Genomic DNA, 6,000 nt, shown 5'->3' with positions numbered 1-6,000 from the left:
TGAAAATGACTGTCCTTTAATCTGTCTGTCTACCTGTCTGGCTACCATCCTGTCTACTGTCCTGTTCGTCTGCCTGTCTGTCGTGTGTGTGTGTGTGTGTGTGTGTGTGTGTGTGTGTGTGTGTGTGTGTGTGTGTGTGTGTGTGTGTGTGTGTGTGTGTGTGTGTGTGTGTGTGTGTGTCTGTGTCTGTGTCTGTGTCTGTCTGTCTGTCTGTGTCTGTTTGTCCGTCCGTCCGTCCGTCCGTCCGTCTGTCTGTCCGCCTGTGTGTAATAATATTAATATGATTATAGTTAGTTAATAGTAAAGTCAATTTTATTTGTATAGCCCTTAATCACATTTTCATTCTCAAAGGGCTTAACAGGCCATATATTTATGACACCCCCTTAGCCCCCAACCATAGCCCCCAAGAGGGCAAGAAAAAACTAGGTTGAAATCTTGAGAAGGAACATTGAGTTGGGGATCCCTTCTTCCAGGAATGGTGAGGACTTAAACGTTTGGCATAATTGACATACGTAGTAGGAATACAAGAAGACAATAACAAAATAATTGAGGCATACGTATCGTCTATGATGGGGTGCTGGCCAGTGAGCATCAGGGGTGTCCAGGCACGCTCACCGCAACATGCTGAAACAAAGAAAGACTTATGGTTAGATGGGGCAGGTTGGACAAGAAACATGTCGGCAACCACTAATCGGTGCCTATCAGCGGCAGGGTTGGGCCAAAGTTGGCCCAACCAGCTGCAACCAGAGCTGAGGGGTACGTCAGGCACCAAACAAAGAGTAAAGAGGAAGGATTTCAGTTTGGATTTGAATTGATTGCCCCCCACACCTCATGCCCCGAGAGTTGCCTTCATTCAACAGATAAGTGCCTCGGTGATGGTGTCGCTCCAGGCGACCCCACCTGTCACCGAGGGCTAACCCCCCCATCCACCACACTCATAATGTCAGCCACCTGATGTCTGCCACCTGATTTACAGGTGGCAGACTATTCCATAGGGAGAGCTGCTGATTACTGTGTTACTGAAAGAAGCCTGTTCCTGAATACCGGATGGGCAGCTGGAGGACAGCAAGGAACAGCTCCTTCAGGTAGGTAGAGCTATTCCGTGAAGGGTTTTTTAGGTAAGCAGTAGCACATCAAAATCCGATCAGGCAGTTATTGTGGGCCAGTGAAGGGAGGACAAAATAGTCGGAATGTGCAAAAAATGTATTATTTTAGTTTTAGTTATATAATATGATTTTAGACACAGGCACATTGGAGGATAGCCAAGCCAAAACATTGGGTTTGTTGTTGCTTTTGGCAAATTAGTATGAGCTCTGTTTTCCCTGTGTTTAGCAGCATGTTGTTTTGGAACATCCATCTTTTAAAGCAATCGGGCAAGGTTCAACCTTCTGGAGGCTGGGAAGGGTCGTCTGAATCAATAGGAAGTACATTTGAGTGTCATCCACATAACATAAATCAGCAGTGGACCAAGGACCTTTAGGCCAACCAAAGCTAAGGTTGCATTGTTTGGATTTTTCTAACTGCGTTCTATTGGTGAGAGAACACCTTAACCAGCAATGAGGAGAACCTTTGATGCCAAAATAGTGATTGAGAAGATGAAGATGAAGATGAAGGTTGTGATCAATTGTGTCGACGGCGGCACTGAGGTCAAACATCACCAGCAGAGAGCTTGCATTGCCGTCCATGGTGAGGAGTAGATCGCTTACTTCTCTGTCACAGCAGTTTCAGTGGAGTGCAAAGACATGAACCCAGATTGAAAGGGTTTAAAATATGTTAAATAATAATAATAATACATTTAATTTAGAGGCGCCTTTCAAGACACCCAAGGTCACCTTACAGAGCATATAGTCATCATACATTTTTTAAAAAGCAAGACATTGTGGAAAAAATAAATAAATAAATAAATAAATAAACATAAGCAATAAGAAATAAATAAAAAAAAAAAAATCAAAACAGTGATCAGTTAGACGTTGTGTGCGAGTTTGAACAAGTGAGTTTTGAGCTGTGACTTGAAGGTTGAAATGGTGTCTGACTGTTTTATGTGTGGGGGGAGGGAGTTCCAGAGCCTGGGTGCTGAACAGCTGAATGACCGGGCACCCATTGAAGTGAGTCGTGATGTGGGGATACATAGTAGTCCAGCAGAGGTTGAGCGGAGGGAGCGGGAGGGAGTGTATTCTTGGAGGAGGTCGCAGAGATAACTGGGGGCTAGGTTGTGAAGAGCTTTGTAGGTGAGGAGTAGGGTTTTGTATTGGATGCGGTAGTGTACTGGGAGCCAGTGAAGTTGAATGAGGACAGGGGTGATGTGGTCAGATGATTTGGTGCGGGTGATGATCCGGGCGGCTGAGTTCTGAATGATCTGCAGTCTGTTGATAAGTTTGGTGGGGAGTCCGGTGAGGAGGGCGTTGCAGTAGTCTATGCGTGATGTGACAAATGAGTGAACTAGGATTTCAGCGCTGGATTGGGTCAGTGATGGGCGGAGTCTGGCGATGTTGCGGAGGTGGAAGAATGCAGTCCGGGTGATGTTGTGAATATGGGGTGCGAATGAGAGGGTGTTGTCCAGGATGACGCCGAGGCTCTTGACTTTGGAGGAGAAGGGTACTGGGAATCCATCGATAATTATGAGTGGAGCTGGGGTGTGTTGTGATTTAGTGAGGGTGGATTTGGATCCGATGAGCAGGGCCTCGGTCTTGTTTCCATTGAGTTTCAGGAAGTTCCTGCTCAACCAGCTCCGGATCTCTTCCAGGCACGTGATGAGGGAGGTGGGGGGGATGGCAGCGGTGGGTTTGGTGGAGATGTAGACCTGTGCGTCGTCAGCATAGCAATGAAAATGGACCCCATGGTGACGGAGGAGTGTGCCCAGCGGGAGGAGGTAAGTGGTGAAGAGGAGTGGACCCAAGACTGACCCCTGGGGGACGCCCAGTGAGACACCTGAACACCCAGACTTGTGGTTGCTTAGTTGAACAAATTGTTGACGGCCGGTGAGGTAGGATGTAAACCAGGAGAGTGCAGCACCAGTGATCCCAATACCAGCTAGGCGGTCCAGGAGCAGAGGGTGGGAGATGGTGTCGAATGCTGCGCTGAGATCGAGGAGGATGAGAATGGTGAGTAATCCAGAGTCGGCTGCAAGGAGGAGGTCGTTGGTGATTTTGACTAGGGCTGTTTCAGTGCTGTGTTTTGGACGGAAGCCAGATTGGAACGGTTCGTGGAGATTGTTAGTGTCGAGGTGGGACTGTAGTTGTGCGGCAACCACCCTTTCAAGTGTTTTGGAGATGAAAGGGAGATTGGAGATGGGCCGGTAATGGTTAAGGTCAGTTGGGTCAGCACCAGGTTTTTTTAGGATGGGAGTGATGGCAGCCAGCTTGAGAGTGGGGGGTACAGTACCAGTAGTGAGGGAGGAGTTAATTATGTTGGTGATCATGGGGGAGATGGACGGAAGACATGCTTTGACAAGGGAGGTGGGAAGAGGATCGAGCTGACAGGTGGTGGTTTTGGCTTTGCGGATGAGTTCTGAAACGGTCTGTTCTGTTACTAGGGTGAAGTCAGAGAGGGAGCTGATGAGAGGTTGGCCAGAGGTGATCATCCAGGGTGGGTCATCAGAGGGGGTGCGAGATGAGGCCAGTTGTTGGTGAATGGTGTTGATTTTAGAGCTGAAGAAGTCAAGGAACGCAGTGCATTGGGTGGTGGAAATGTCTGGAGGGAGAGATTTAGGAGGCTGAAGTAAGTGGCTGACTGTTGAGAAGAGGACTCTGCTGTTGCCTGTACCAGTGTTGATGAGGCTGGAGTAGTATGAGGTTTTGGCAGTGGTGAGGGCATTCTTGTAGTCATGGAGGTGGTCCGAATACATTTGGCGGTGTACAGTGAGTTGAGTCTTACTGTAGAGTCGCTCCAGTCGACGACCAGTGGCTTTGAGCTGGCGCAGATGAGGAGTGAACCAGGGAGCAGTGTGGGTGAATGAGACTTAGCGGGTTTTCAGGGGGGCCAGGGTGGTGAGGGAGGAGGAGAGGCAGTTATTGTAGTGAGTCACCAGGTCAGTCAAGGAGGAAGCTGGGGGAGGGTTGGGGTAGGAGCTGATCAGGGTGGAGAGGTCTGTGGTGTTGATAAGTTTGATGTTTCTGAAGGAGATGGTCCGTTGTTCCTTGGTTTTGTGTAGTTGGGTATGAATGTCAAAAAGTACAGCTTTGTGGTCGGAGATGGGGAAATCAATGACATCAAGGTTAGTGGGAGTGATGTCAGTGCAGCAGATTAAATCCAGAATGTGACCTTTGTTATGGGTTGGGAGGTTGACATGTTGTGTGATGCCAAGACAGTCCAGAAGTGATGTGAAGTCATTAGCAAAAGTACAGGATGGGTTGTCAATGTGGTTGTTGAAATCACCAAGGAGGATAACAGTGGGGGACATTGCACATACAGATGTAAGTAGTGATGAGAATTCATTGAGGAAAACGGCAGGAGGGTTTTGGTGGTCTGTAAATGGTGACAATGATAGTGGGTTTGGGGCCTGAGAGTTTTACAGCTAGACATTCAAAGGAGGAATGAAGGGGGACTGTGACAGTGGTGACTTTGATGTTATCACGATGGAGGAGAGCAAGGCCACCCCCCCTCCCATTAACCCGGGGTTTACTAATAAACGAAAAACCTGGTGGGACAGCTTCATTTAGATGGGAGAAGTCATTTGGTTGTTGCCAGGTCTCAGTGAGGCAGAGAATATCTAGGCTCTGGTCAACAATAAAGTCATTTATCAAAAGGGCCTTATTACTGAGGGATCTGGTGTTCAGCAGACAGAGTTTCAGACAGGTGAGTGGAGTGTAGCAGGTTGCTTTGAGCAGAGGGGACAGTACACTGTGATTGACGGGACTGACCGTACGGGCTGTGCGAGGAGGGGGGCGGGGCCCAGTGGACCAGAAGGAGCGGATGTTTTTGTTGCTAGTGTGAGTGTACTGAAAATTCCGTCCAGAGCCTCGGTGGATGTATTTTGGTCGTTTGAGAATGTCCTGGTGGGATGCAAGCTGAGGTGGTTGGGTCCTTGAGAAGATCCGTAGACGTAACATCTCCGTTACCGAGTAACGGAGCGGCAGAGATGCACTCGTTACGTGAGAGTCAAACATAGCGCAATCCAGAGGAACAGGTTAAAATCCACAGGTTGTGAAGTCGGAAGAAGCCAGCGGTAGATCCAGGCGATTATGGTGAAGCCACAGAGCCAGCACAGCGGAGGCAGAGGAGTGGAGCAAGCCGGTTATAGCTACGCTGGAGACGGGGAAGCCAGTTGGACGGCGCCGGGGGTTAACAGCAGTCTAGCCGGCCAGCAGGCTGTCATCCACCAACAGCTGCACGACTCCACGCACAAAACACAAAACAAAACACGCAGACGTTTAACGTTCAGAAATAAATAAATAAATCAAGAAAACTGACGCAGTTACTTAACTTAACTTTGTAGTCCGACCCGAGGTCCAGAAGGGTTTCAGACAGAAGGTGTTGAAAGTAAGCAAAAGAAAACTGATAAAAAGTTAAAAGACTAGAAAGAAAAAGAAAATCGCGAAAAAATAATGTTCAGAATGACGTTCCGGTGAGCAGCAGCAGCAACAGCGTTCAAAAGGCAACAGCGTCCACCAACTTTACGACCTCACGTATAAAACACGTAAAAATAAAGAAAACTGGCGCACTGACAATAGCGAAAAGTGACTATATATAACTAGTAAACTTAGCTTAACTACTAAAGACCAAAAAAAACGACAAAATGTTCAATGCAATCGTGAGAAATATTGGAAATACTGAATAAAAACAAGCCATACAGAGCGGCGTTAGACTCGCCAGCGTCCCCGTTACTAGGCAACTAAGATGACGAACACATGTTGTTCGTCATCAGATGATTGATGGTTTGGTCGGCTACGATTATTTCCAGTACTCTAGAAAGGAATGGAAGGTACGAAATGGGCCGATAGCTGCTGAGACCTTCAGGGTCTAGCCCAGGCTTCTTGGATAGAGGTTAATCGCAGCAATCTA

The sequence above is a fragment of the Gadus morhua genome, chromosome 19 (genome assembly GCF_902167405.1).
Source record: "Gadus morhua chromosome 19, gadMor3.0, whole genome shotgun sequence".
NCBI lineage: Eukaryota > Metazoa > Chordata > Actinopteri > Gadiformes > Gadidae > Gadus > Gadus morhua.
Note: the sequence above shows the minus strand (reverse complement) of the source record.